The sequence below is a fragment of the Typopeltis vanoorti genome, chromosome 3 (assembly GCF_054136105.1).
Source record: "Typopeltis vanoorti isolate ZY-2024b chromosome 3, IOZ_Tvanoo_1.0, whole genome shotgun sequence".
NCBI lineage: Eukaryota > Metazoa > Arthropoda > Arachnida > Uropygi > Thelyphonidae > Typopeltis > Typopeltis vanoorti.
The window spans coordinates 142172786-142187389 of NC_143551.1; the positions used below are offsets into that span (position 1 = coordinate 142172786).

Below are 14604 nucleotides of genomic sequence, written 5' to 3' on the forward strand. Positions count from 1 at the left end.
TCTAATTTTCTCTGTTAATAATTATATTTAAGGAGTATTATAATTTAAATTTAAATAAGTAAATAAATTTTCTACTCTCTTGATCCTCCAGATGGAATAAGTGATGTTCTTTTAGCTCTAACTTTTCATAACTCATTTGAAGACAGGACTGTACTTTCGTCATTTTCTGAGATTAGCGTATTTGTAACTGGTGTGTTAGCTGTGAATAAACAACATAATGAAACTGTCGCTGACAACTGCCACCATCCAATGTTCTCTCTTCTGAGAACATGGGGTGTTATGAAGTCACCACGGGATGAGCACCCTAATTAAAATTTAGCGTGTTTTAATTAGGGTGCATGGTATTTAAATGTATTTTTTTCGATATCATTTAAAGTAATAAAAGAAATCTAATTTTTCAAATTTTCAATAAAAACGAAACCGGTAAAGAGTTTTTTTTTTTTCCTTTTCTCAGTTCATCCTTTATTTATTGCCCTCTGAAAAATACTGTTTTATTCTCGCTGATGTTCTTCACAATGTGCAGTGTTCTTTACACTGCATGCCGCATTTAGTTTTACTTAATAAATTTTTCAACTGATAAAAGAGAAGATCGGGGAATCCAATTTTCCATCTTCATTAAAGAATTCTCCTCTCATTATAGAAATAAGCTATTCTATTCTATTTCCTCAGCCATACGGCTGGTGGGGATCGATATATGCTACCATACTAGGGAGAGGATTATGAGCAAGGTGGTTTCCCGTTGCCTTTCTTGTCATGGTATATTTTATGACTGTAGCGGTGTGTGTGTGTGTGTATTCATGGGACCGGTTTGCCTGTTTTGAGGGATGAAAAACCCGAGTTACCGGGAGAAAAAACTTCCACCACCGTAGGAGACTGGTTAACTCACCTTTAGTTCAAAGAGACCAGATAAAGGTTCCTCATGAGAATTCCCGTACGGGAATCAAACTCAGGTCTTTCCGAGCAAAGGGCTTCGTTTATACCGATTGAGCTACGGAGGCTAACAATAAGCTGGTAACTAATATTTTGACGCCTCTGTTGTATATTCGTCGTAAGTAACCCATGTTGGAATGCAGTGAGTGAAAAAAAAATCATGCCATTTCAATCAACGTTGAGCTAACTTCTGTGGAAACTGATTCAGAAGTTTCCTCCCTGGAATGAAGGTTTTTGTATGAAAACCCCAAAAGCGGACTGGTTGGAAAACATGCATTGAACATCCAAGCCAAAGAAAAGGAATTATAGGCTTCTTTAAGGAATCGCCAACATATCAACATCACAATCCCAGGGAACTGATAGACATGTTAAATAGGTGGTAAACATCATACCAATAAATAATAATAATAATAATAATAATAATAATATTTCTAAGGCAGCGAAAGTCCCCATCCACGACCAACACAGGAATGCGACACCCTTTGCAACTAAGAATCTGTTTTAACGGAAATCACAGAGAAAAATATGTATAAAGAAGCAAAACCTGTGAAACATTAAGTTCGTGCATTTACTGCCTATGTATCCATTATCACTAATGATCATTTATCTACAGTAGCGCAAATAGGTGAAAATATCGCAAATAGTCTGGTTCTGTTTATGAGCAACAAAATAGTGTCAGTCTTTATTCAGAATGACGCGTTCTAATAGCACTATCTCCTAAACTGTGTGTCTCCTGCAGTCCATTATATGCAGTTTGCTCGTTTCGTAAAAACGCAATGTCGGCTCTGCTGCCCGTCTACGTAATGGCAAAGCATCCATGATACCTAAGCAGTAAAATCGATTGCAGAATAGTTACGATATAAAAGGAAGACGAGAGAATTTGTGAGGAGGAAAACTGAAATTGTTGTTGAAAAGACTGCAAATACCTGAAAGCAGTTGCAATTTTATTCAGAAAAGTATCGGTTGCTTTTTGCAGAAGTTATGATATTACGAAGTTCAAATAATCAGCAAAAAAATATTTTATGATTTTATTTTATTGTTTTTGTATGACCCTTAACTAAAAAAAACAACCGAATTCTACTTAGATTTTAATAAAACATCCAATTAGCAAACTGCTTATTTGTGATGCTGAGTGTATTTTCATTTAAAACAAATGGCAAGCACGATAGTATTGGAAAACACAGAGAGTGCATTCCTCATTAATGGGGTGGTAGCGTGTGTCGTTCTTTGAGTAAAACAGAGGAACGGGAAAGATTCGGAGCTAACAAGGCTTTAACAAACTAAAGGGGAAAGGAGAAAAAAAAAAGATACAGCTGTGCACTGAGATCTAAAACACTTTTATGATATTTTAATAGCCCAAACAATGAACGTGCTGGCGATTCAAGTACAAAGCTTCTTTTAAAAGATAAAATTGACTTCAACATGCACTCTTTCTTATTTTTTAATGAATTCTCTGGATAATCAAAAGCACGCAACTTTAGAAATACATATTATGGTTTAAAAAAATAATAAAAGAGAGAAATAACTTACAGTTAAGTGACTCTTTCATAAAATATAATGTCACTCTTTTAATCACAAGCGCAGCACTTATAAGGCAAGAAGACGTAGTTAATGTCTTCCTAAGTCTAAATCGTTTGTTTTAAGGGAGGACGTAATAAGACCTTCTAATTACTGATCGACATGACAAGTGAACTTACTCCATCATTTGGATAGGATAATGAGATTTGGAGCTGGCGTAAAAAACGTAATAAAATAAAAAAACAATGTTAGATGAGAGCTCAAATGGCAAGATAATAGTCTGCAACAAACTCTTGAATACGAAACTCGATGAATAAGTTTAATGTTGGCCACTAGTTTAATATGAAAATGCAAGTTGAAAGTGAGAAGACATCGTTGAACATCGGTTAAGTGGGTCTGCTATTTCTCTCTTTTACTGCTTAGTGAAACCGATGCTATTTATGCACGCTAAAGACCAATATAACTGGTAAGAAAACGAGATTCTAGAAGAAAAAAGTGGAAAGAACATTTTATACAGACATTTATACGCATTTATAAGTAATTTTATCAATATAAAATTGTCGAGAATGCGTTCGCTTTCATCTGCAGCAAGAAATACTACTTCGATGAATTCTGCGTTTTCGTTGAGCCATAGCGTTTGCTTGTGAAAAGGCGTAACCTTTCTTCTCATACATACACACAGGGGCGATGTTTAGATGGAAACAGCCACTCAGAGTCATAAATATGGTGCCTTCTCTAGAGACTCGCCTTTAACCTTTAGCATCTCACATGAACGAGCTAGATGTATCAGCTTCACGTCATCGATGAGGCTCTGTTTACAGAATGCAACCCTCTGACTGCGAGGTCAACTGTTCGAAGACGAGAATGCGTCCTTTTTTGAAGGATAAACGAGGGACACTGGCAACTGAAGGTGAAGGAGAAAGTGATATTTTAAACGGACATTTCTTATTGTTATGATTATTGTCCTGTGCATTGATATTATTACCGTATTCACAGTATTAGCCTCATCCACTCTCTATTATTTACTTTAGTAAATCATCAACACTACCATTTCAATGAGCAATTATTTTTCTTTCTTAGAAATCTAGACTTAAAATAACTAATTTGTTTACTGAGTACACTATATTATAACAGTTAAGATTTGAGTCTATATGGATTAGTTAAGCAGCTCCCAGGGATTAAAATTTTGGGTTAAAAAAAACGGATCAGTTGCGCAAAATATAATTTTGGCAATGTTATATACTTTGAAATGTATCGTTTCAAAGCGAAATCCATGCATTTATCTTCTGTAAAACTGCGGTAAATTTTATTTTTTATGAATCCCATCCCTTTTACTAATGTTCCAAAATACAAAGATAATGCTATGGGTTGGGAAAAAAATTAAATAAACCAGGAACACTTACTCTGAACCAAACATGATTTTTATGCCATTTTAGACCCTAATAAATAATATTGGGCGATGAAATTCATCTATCATCTTAATTTTTTTTCCCTAGCAATCTTAATTACTAAAGCCGGAAACAGTCCATGCCACAATCGAACTCAGCCTTTTGGTGTGAGTTCAAATCCCATCAACTAAACCAATCAATCAGTTCATTACCCCATGCTAATGCGGATAATCGAAGAAGAATAAGAAAGTCTGTTGTGATCCTTTTAGAAGTTATCATATGATTTTGTCGGGAATTTTTTTTTTAGCTATTTTGTCAATGTTTTGTCCTCTTCTTCAAAGCTCTTCTAATAATGATTCCACATTGAAAGATATAAATTTCGCTCTGCTGTGACTGCTATTAATAAGTTCTAATTTTTGAGAACTCTGAGTTGGTACAGTGGCTGATAGGTTTTCGATTTTTCTTTTTTTTTCTCTCTTTTTTTATTCGTTTGTACATTTCTTAATAATAAATCTCCAAGAAAGAGGATGAAATAAGGACTAGATAACCTGAAAAGCTTTCTCTTGCGACTGAAAAATGTCACATTTCAAGTCACTTCAGGCTTTGGTAAGCAAGGTGATAGTGGCAGTGGTAGATTTGGTAGCAAGAGGATACAACTCGGTTACTGTCCGGCCACAGTTGCGAGAACCTTGGCTGGCACAATGCCAAGAAGAGTCAATTCGTGTTGAAGGGAAGAAAAGAATAAGGCGATGTACGAATTCGTTATCAACACTAGAAATCACGTGCTTTAGACGTAAGATTTTCCAACTGTTGTACCAGCAAAATAGTTACCACTTTAAAAACTAGAATTTTCATAAAAAAAAGCAATTTTCTGACGTTTAATAATAAATACTCATCATTGATTACCCTATTATTGAAATGGATTCGCCTTCTTCAGCCATGTGCAGAAGTATCGAGAGGTCTCGCATCTGTGGTCGGACAGTACTCGGGTCTCAAACCGTTTCCGAAATGGCGTAAGGTGAGGGTATCTAGAAAATAGAGTAATATTTTACTGTTTTGATTTCCTGTGTGAATTGGATGCTAGTGTGATTTAAGAACTGCAGACTGCAGAAATCTTGTCTCAAAAGGTGCTAATATTAAAGTTCACAAGGGTATGTGTATGTGTAGGTAGGGGTAATAATCCTTACGAGTGGGTGCTCATGTTGAAGTTATTTTTAACATAAAGTATTGTAAAAATGAAACATTAGCACGAGGGCTACTGTGCTTTTTTTTTTTCTTTTTTGGATGATTGACACGACACTTTTGCTGCGTTTCTAGAATGTTGGTAATTTCAAGTCCAATTTTATTAGCTGTGTTTAACGGAATTTACCCCAATTTCATTTCAGGAAGAGATGTACAACTGTTGGTTAATGGACCTCGCCATACTGCAAATTGCCCGAAACTTCACAATCGAATGTTAATTAAGATCCGCTGTGTATTGAGCAGATAACTCTAATTGTTATGTTAAAAAATTGGCCTCGTTGCTCAAAGAGTAGACAGGCCTCGTTCCTTTGCTTTTCTTTCTTTCTTTCTTTTTTTTTTTTTTTTTCACAACACGACCAAAAGATTTTGTTAACAAAGACGTCACATTTCACACTAATGCCTTTTTATTCAGCTTTGACGTAGCTTTCTTTTTCACCAATGTTCTCATGTGGCTATCTTTAGATTCGGTCATTTCTATCACAGTAGTTATTTTTGCCCATATTTGATTATTTTTCAAGCTATTTCTTGACAAAGCAACTTCTTCTATTGCTTCTATTGCAATTTCATTCTTATTAAACCAACAGATGTATAACAGATGTATTTTCTGTTTGACTGCAAGACCATAAATGCATTATTTGACTACTTAAACCTCAACGTGAAGCATCGCTTTCACTAAATATCGAACACTAGAACACATTTTCTATATTTTAGAGGTCTTCATTCTTAGGGAAGATTCTTCATTTGCAAAAAAACCCTGATATTTACAAGACAACATAATAATCCACTCTTCCTATAATGAGTACGTAGGATACCAGAAAACTGCCATTGGCTTCAATATGAACTCATTCTTGCAGGAACTTAGGTAACTACTGAAAACGCTTTCATTAACAACAGATACCATATGATAACCATATGGTATTGGACCTTTTATTTATGGCCCACATCAACTAAGACAAGCACATCACTAGTTTAGGGAATCTAGACCAACTAAAAAGCCAAGTGAGTAAGAGTTCTCCAGTAAAGGTGTGAGCCACCGAATCAGCTTGAGACTGCTCAGGTTCTGTCTTACATATGCAGCAAGGTTAAAGTGGTATATTTAAAAAATGGGACTTTAGATGATTCAGATTACTGACTAGTTATCTTGGCCAAAAAAGCCAAGTAAGTAAGAGTTCTCCAGTAAAGGTGTGAGCCACCGAATCAGCTTGAGACTGCTCAGGTTCTGTCTTACATATGCAGCAAGGTTAAAGTGGTATATTTAAAAAATGGGACTTTAGATGATTCAGATTACTGACTAGTTATCTTGGCCAAAAACCATACAGTCTTATTATTGCAATCCTTGACTGCAGTAATAAGACGGAACTGTTAATAGCCTTACGCGTTAATTTTTTGATTACTCTGAGTTCTTCGTTACTGTCTGAGAGTTATTAGACGTAAATTTGAATGTATTTGTAATTAATTTGAACTTAGTCAAACCTAACACTTAAGGTTGTACATTCGTCTAACTAACATTAAATAATAGTTGTATTCTTAATTTACCTATGTTGTAATATGTTAGTAGAGGCGATAACAGTAGCTACATTTATATGTTAAGAATATATACACGTTTGCACAAGAACAATGTTTAATTTGCCAAATATTTCAGTCTGAATATTACAGACCATCTTCAGTGGCTACATAGGAATAGTTTTAAAAAACAAAGTGGAATACGAACAATTGATCATTCACACGTGATGTCATATCGCTAAGTATTAGAAGAGCAAACATTTTAAAAGTCATAATTAAAGATATTAATTCTACGTTTATATGTATCAGGAAGATGATCCAAAAAGGTCAAATAATAAAGCGTTATCTAAATATAGTTATCTTCTGTGCTATGTAAATATAATTATGTTTACTCAAGAAGGTTGTGCGCATTTTCCTAAGTCAGCAAGATGAAGGATGACTATCGGGTCACAGTAAAGCAAAGGACATTAAAATTCTTAATAGTAATGCTTAGTTGTTAAAATTCTCTTGCGCGAATGTTCATTTCTGGGAATGTTAAAGATTCTCTCCCATCTTGTAGTTGTACAGCTTGCAACAATTTTCATTAGGAAGCTATTTACTGCTGCGTACATATGCCCGTGATTGGACTCTTTACCGTTCCCTATTGAAACTTCACCGAATATTGAAACGTTTCTTTAATGTTTTGACAGTTACACAAGAACCCTAGATAAGGAAGTGGGGGGGAAACAAATTGCATGTCGTTCTTTATTATGATAATACATGCTTACGCACCAAATTAAGAATTTTGTGTTCTGTATTAGTAATTATACAATCGTATGAGATCTGTTCAAAACCAGGACAAGAGATAGATTTCAATATCATCCTGCATTCATTAAATATAGTAGAACATATTTATGCAGGTTAGAAATTAAGTCGCAGGCCTCCTGGTTACTGTTCGATGTCAGTCTGTTGTGGCGAGCCAGAATATCTAAAGGCATTTTCATTAGCGACCAGTGGAACTAAGACAGCATTCGGACCCTTCCTCATGAGTGTTTTAAGAAAGAAATGCTTTCTTTAGTGGTTATTTTTATGATATAACAAATCAGAATTAAAAGCATGATTTAAGAAAATAATACATGCAAATATTGCTGTAGGACGTACATAAATCTTTGACAGTTCTACAAATTTAATGAAAAGAGGACCTGAATCGAAATCTATTTGCACTCTAAACCACAGTGATCTAATAAGATCCTTGCCAGCTTAGTAGAATGAAAAAGTTTTGTGATGAAAATATGCCAAGTCAATTCACTACATTAGATGGAGGAGCAGACATAGTATACTAATTGCATATAAGCAATTAAAGCCTAAAGAGTTAAATTCTAGCAAATATTATATACAGCTAAACAGACAGAAAGATTTTTTTACCTTTCTTGCAAGCTAAAGAATACGCCGATAAAGGAAGATACTAAAATTCCAGTTAGTGATTAACCACGCTACTTTCAACAATGCCACATTAACTAGCGTTTGTTCATTAAAAACAAAAATCAGCATGACTTTTGTTTTTAATGTACGATCAGTACGATCGTACATGAGTACGATGAACGATAATTGGCGTTCTCAAGATAATCATGAGAAAATGACGAAAGTAGGCACTGCAGACAATTCTGACATGTGAACAGCGAACAGAGAAGACTATATGTGGTTAGCATCAAAACAAAACTGTGTGCTCCACTACTTGGCGTCTGAACCGTTAATAGCAACTGATGTTTGAATTTCGCTAACTCTATACAGTCTATATGAAGCAAGATTCATATCATTACGATACTCCATGGAAACATCCAAATGAACTGTTAAATGATCCATCAAGCTGATTTATTTACTAAATAGTATAAATGAAGAGATATTATGCCGGCACACAATCACAGGTGTTCGCATTCGCGTTATGACCTCTTCAATCTTGTTTCACGAGTGTCACCATAAATCTGTGTTTGATAACAGCACACCCAGTGTTCAAAGGTTCCCGCGAACTCGAGTGGGTGGTTAAGTGCAGCTTCCTGTGAGACCTAACAGACTGTTGGTGAATCAAAGGGTAGGAATGCGTTCGCTTCCTGTACCCTGAGCGACAAAAGGTTCGCTAGCTATAGCATCCTGTTGACTTAACGTCCTGTATGAGTTTTATGTTTCCCAGGCAGGTCATGGGTTAAAGTTACCTGACTTCGGCATGGCGGTAGTTCACAGGTTCCGACAAATTATCGGCATGCTTGTTTTTGAATTAAAAAAAAAAAAAATAAAATAAAAGACTCATTCAAGGGAGAAAATATTCATAATTATGAACACGCTGCTCCTCTCATAATGTTAATTTTAATGAAAGAAAAGGATTGATATATATATATATATATATATATTAGGATAACCAAGCAATTTTATATGCTTGGTTATTTTAGCACCTAATCCCAAGTATGCAAACAATTAAGTTTGCGCCTGAAACAAAGTTCAAGTCTAAAGATGGTACAACACCAGGGCAACTCATTGTAAAGGTGGGTAAAGCTTTGATCACTATTCTTAGTATTTTCCCATAATGTAAAGCACATCTCACTAGAAGATGTATACTGCAATGCATTATGGGTGGGGTCACTACCCAGACCGGTTTCAACCTTTTTTGAGTTGCCCTGGTGTTGTACCATCTTTAGACTTGAACTTTGTTTCAGGCGCAAACTTAATTGTTTGCATACTTGGGATTAGGTGCTAAAATAACCAAGCATATAAAATTGCTTGGTTATCCTAATATACAATATACCCAAGTTAAAAATTTATTCCCATATATATATATATATATATATATATATCCATTTTTAATATAAACTGACTAAAAACCCGAGAATTATAACAAACTGAGATTTATTTGAAAATAAGGTAAAAGTAAATTATATATATATATATATATATATATATATATGTTTATTTATTTATCCACACCCACGCACTCAATATTAATACATTAAAAACAAGACTTCAAACTGGATGTATTTGTTACGAGTTACTGAGTAGGGTGTCTCGTGCAAGTTTATTAATACACGTTTTCGTCATCGTTCTTATCTCTATGCACTGCATGCCTCTGGCAATAGGAGGGGGCACTCGTTAAAAAAAAAAAAAATAGATCGAATATCATTTATGAAGTAAGTAAATCTTTTGGGGCTTCAGAAACAATTAGCACACACAAATTCCGGACGCCTCAGTTGCCTGAATATAACATCGAATTATCCATCCATACCTTTCTCTCTACCTGCTCCTTATGCCATCACTATTCATCTCCTCCCTTTCAATTTTTTATTTTAGTTTTTCCATGTGGTTTGGCTGTAGCAAGTGAGCATATTAACGCAAAAGTTATAGTTTAAAATTATTAATAGTTTAAAATAATTTATATTTTAAAATTATTTATAATTTTAAAATGTTTGCATACATTGTGTAATTTTAATAGAAAATGTCACGTAGAAGTCCAGTTGTCATATTTGTATTACACCTTTACGATGAACTTGGCTTGCTAAGATAGGATTGTGAAAATTAGACATAGAAGAATCTTTATAATAAAGCTACTCAGATATACTGCATATTCTAATATTATACTGCACTCCACGCATAAAAACATAATTATGAATTGTTCTGTTCCTCAAAACCCGAACACTTGTTAATTTCCTCAAAGATTAAATTAAATCCAAACAGATTAGCGTATATTTGCATATGAAAATTTCATATGCTAATAATAAAATAAAGCATTACCTTTATTCTCTCACTGTCATGTATTATATAAATAAATCTTTAAACAGCTATCGGAAATTATTTCCTGAAATAATTTCCGATAGCTGTTTAAATAATTCAGGAAAATATCAATCAAACCGAGGAACACGAAGTATCTGACAAAACATTTTTACACTAACGTTTGTGACATGATACCTAACAATAACAATAAAACAAGCGCGGAAATGTTTGCATACGATCATAAAAATAAATAATTTTTCTTACGAGCATTCTTTGTTTTGTTTTAGTTTTTTGTTACGTAATTTTACCATTTAAATGATCTAATGGAAAGACCTTATTTTATTAGTGTCTCTGTATGCAAATTATTGTCATTTCGAATCGTTTTTGCCAACAAAAGTCGTCCATTTATAGCAGAAAAGAAAACAAACTGATGAAAAATGTAAGAAACCAATTATCTCTGCCGTTTCGATTAACAATGTCTGCAGACCCCACCAACGCATGATGATTATCGAAATAGCAGTCTGTTACCAGAAATAAATTACTATTATTATTATTACTTATGGTCTCACCATTCACCAATAAAAATTCAAAAAAATCTTTCAAGTAGTTGTCAGCTAATTACTTACATAGTAGTTATTTAATTCAACAGTCTTTTTATAAATGCTTACGTACGATGTAGTTTGAAATAATTTAAGATGAATTTTTAATTGTTGCTTCTGTGGTTTTCGCGAGAAAGATTACGTGTAACAAATTTAAATCTACGAAAGATGTAATACTTTTGCAAAAAAGAAAAAATACTCGACGAGTATGTCAAAAATTGCATAAAGCCTTTATCATACGTCCAGCCATTTTTGATTTATGTAGATTACGTAATCTAAAAATGATTATAATTTTATTTTATCTGATTTTGCACGAAATCGATCCTATTGCAATCAAAATTAAAGTCGCGTGAATTTTAGTGTGCATCCTAAATTCAAATTTTTTTAAAATTAAATTCCATCTAACCAGTTATTGCCAAATATAATTTAAATCTCGAACCACATGAGCACCTGTTGATCGACATCCTTTCATTGTCCAGTTTCAAATCTTTGGAATCTCACTGCGTTTTCCCTATGGACTATGATCTCCAACTGTATTAAAAATATATCAACAGGCTTCTTTCTTACCTTCTTTACCACTTGTTCTCGCATGCCACTGATGTGCTTAAAGTCTTGCAATCTCTCTGTATTGGAATTGATAATTAAAAAAAAATCAAATATCAATAAATATCCAACTAGCAACTGTCTCTCAAATTTGTCTACCAGCTTATTATTAAAAAAAAAATATTTATCATTACCTATGAGATTCAAGTACTACATGAATTGAAAGAATATTTAACATTAAAAGACTTCAAATAAACAATATATAAGTTGTCAAAATTTTGAAAATTGTAGTGCAAGTTAATAATAAGATAATCAAATATCTGATCATAGATTGAAGGTAACGGACATATAAATCAAACATAATAACATCATATACGAGGAGCTTGGGTTATAAAAACCTCTCGAGAAGTTTCTTAGTAGCTTTCTTCGAAATATACAGGAAAAGAAGAATAAACTGTCGTCTCTCTTTCTCTCTCTCTCTCTCTCTCTCTCTCTCTCTCTCTCTCTCTCTCTCTCTCTCTCTCTCCTAAACAGCTTTAATCCATTTCTTCTAGATATGGGAGATTTAAGTTTCTTGTAAGGCAAGACAAAACAATGTATCACTTTTCAATCCAGTGATTTCAAATTCATATTTTCTTTTCTTTAATTTATGGATTAATTGAAACTGTGTTTATGGGATTTCTCTAACGACAACATCTATTGGAATAAGCCAGCCATAGTTCAGAGAGAAAGTGAAATTGCAGTTTTCATCGGAGGATATCCGCAAAATAACACCGGCTGCTAGCATGATATATTTCGGTGACATCCACAGATGATTTAGGATAAAGCTTCGCATATTAGAAATGTGTTTACATGAGTGAACACGCCCGGATTTCCTGTAGTCACTGTTACTATATACTTAATAACACACACACACACACACACACACACACACACACACACACACACACACACACACACACACACACACACACACACACACACACACACACACACACACACACACACACACACACACACACACACACACAGAGAAGAAAGTCTGAGGTGAATTAGCAGGTCTCATACAAATAATGCTTTTTTGCACGTTTTGGATATTCAGGGCCTCCGTAGCACACTTAGAAAAGAGCCACAGTACTCCTTGATTAGAAAGACCTGGGTTTGAACCAGAGTGAAGTGAACTCACACAAAAGTGACAGATTTTCTTTTCTCGGAAACGCTGGTTTTTTTCTCTCTCGCAAAATAGACAGATCAGCCGGAGAACACACATAAACACGCACGCAATTAATATAACATAAATGCTTCCGTCTTTTTTATTATTTGTAATCATTTCGCCATTTGGACATCAACAGATACGTTCAGCTTAATGTTAACGTTATAAAGACAATCGCAACTTTATTTTTATTTCTAAACATCATTTATTCACGTTTCAAACAATTCTAATTCCTATTTACCAGTCAAGTATCCATATTTAATATCCATCTTTAAATATCCAATACTTATGGGAAACATAGTATCTTCACATTTCAATTATTATACAGCTTCTGACAGTGTCAGTTTTATTACTACCAATATTAAAGTTCATGAAAAGTGTGCTGGGCTAACGAACGTTTTCCTGCTGTCACTAATCATAGCCCTCTGGCAAAGAACATAAAAACTATTAGTACAGTGACGGAACTCACCTCAGTTTGGTAAATGTAAAAAGTCAGATAACAAACCATCATAAATGACTGAAACAATCCTCCATCTGGAGCTTAAATTACCTTACAGTATACAGGAGATAAGGAGGGTCATGTTGTCTGGTGTTTTCCCAGCTGGCAATAAAATGCTGCAAGGGTGGCTTTAGTACTTCCAAATTATTTGTTAGGATGGTGTTATCTTGTTTGTTCCGTGCTCTGATAACCTAGAGGGAAAATATATATATATAAAAAATATCCTTCTGAAGGTAATTCTGTATCTCTGTATCGCTATCTGGAAGTTGTTACTTTGTGTCGGGGTGTTACTTCCTTTTTATATGTAGGTAAACAATTTCACCTTGGTTACGTACAGACATAAACCTGGACAATGCGCTCCAGCGGTATAAAAGCTTCAAGGAAGAGCAATGTGTTTTTATTAGCTCGGAGTGTCATTGGAACAAATTACTCTTTTTTATGTTAAAAATATTTAAAAAAAGGAACTACTATATTTTAAATCGTGTGTCAGCATAACAAAATAAGGATTAATTGTAGTCATTTGATCAATTGTTATTGCCTTCACTGCTGCTATCATTATTATTTTTTTCTTTTTACCCCTTAGAACTAATGAACCATAAGAATTATAGGCGGCAAAACAATGAGGCGATAGTTAAGATTATGTACAGGATGGTAATACATTTAGACAAGTATGACTTTTTTTTTTATGTTGAAGAAATGACTGTACATTTCTTGACTTAATAAACACAAGAAAGGTATAGTACAGAATTAAAGGTTAAATGAATAACGCACCTTTCTGAACTTAATAAACTCAAGAAAGTGCAAAATGTTCTCACTAAATTTTATTAGGTTTCAGTAACGCTTAATCATAAAAGTTTTCACAGAAGTGAAATTCTCCGATGCCGAGATCAACGACACATTACTGCTGACGAGCTTCAAGTAATTTTTCGAAATATACATATTAGAATTATATCACTGGTTAGCCTAATGGCTTTGCGTTTCGCAACCTTATGCCTGGGGAAGGAGTGTCCGAGGTTCGATTCTCGTTGGAGACGTGATGAGCTTAAGGATCTTTCTCAGCCATGCCATAGCCAAGTTAGCCGGTTTTGGGCATGCACAGCAGGGTTTTCTCCACCCGTTTATCTGGGATTTTTCATCCCGCAAGCAGGCAAACCGGTCTCGTGAACGCACACGGCTACAGTCATAAAATATACTACGGCAAGGAAGGCAACGGGAAACCACCTTGCTCATAATCATCTCTCTAGTATGGTAGCATATAACTACCCCCCCCCCCCCCACACACACACCAGCCGTATGGCTGAGGCAATAGGATAGATAGGATATCACTAATATTCTAAGAGATGAATTATTCATACTCGTAGTTGAATTAAGCGTTAGTATTACATTTGGCTGGAATGCCTATTGAGTTTGGGTGAGTCCTTTTAGAATTATTGC

At 34.4% G+C, this 14604-nt stretch overlaps 1 protein-coding gene across 2 annotated transcripts in view; it reads right to left on the minus strand.

The window, feature by feature from the left end:
- LOC150108619 (catenin delta-2-like) overlaps window positions 1–13015 on the minus strand; it is a 593872-nt gene extending 580857 nt beyond the window's left edge. Inside the window, exon 1 of one of the 2 annotated variants that reach the window (XM_090390888.1) lies at window positions 12913–13015. The gene's annotated coding sequence lies outside the window, so the exon portion shown is untranslated. Of the gene's footprint in view, window positions 1–7985; window positions 8456–12912 lie in introns of those variants that run through there. The other variant, XM_090390887.1, reaches the window with a different exon arrangement.
- Window positions 13016–14604: the final 1589 nt, after the last annotated feature.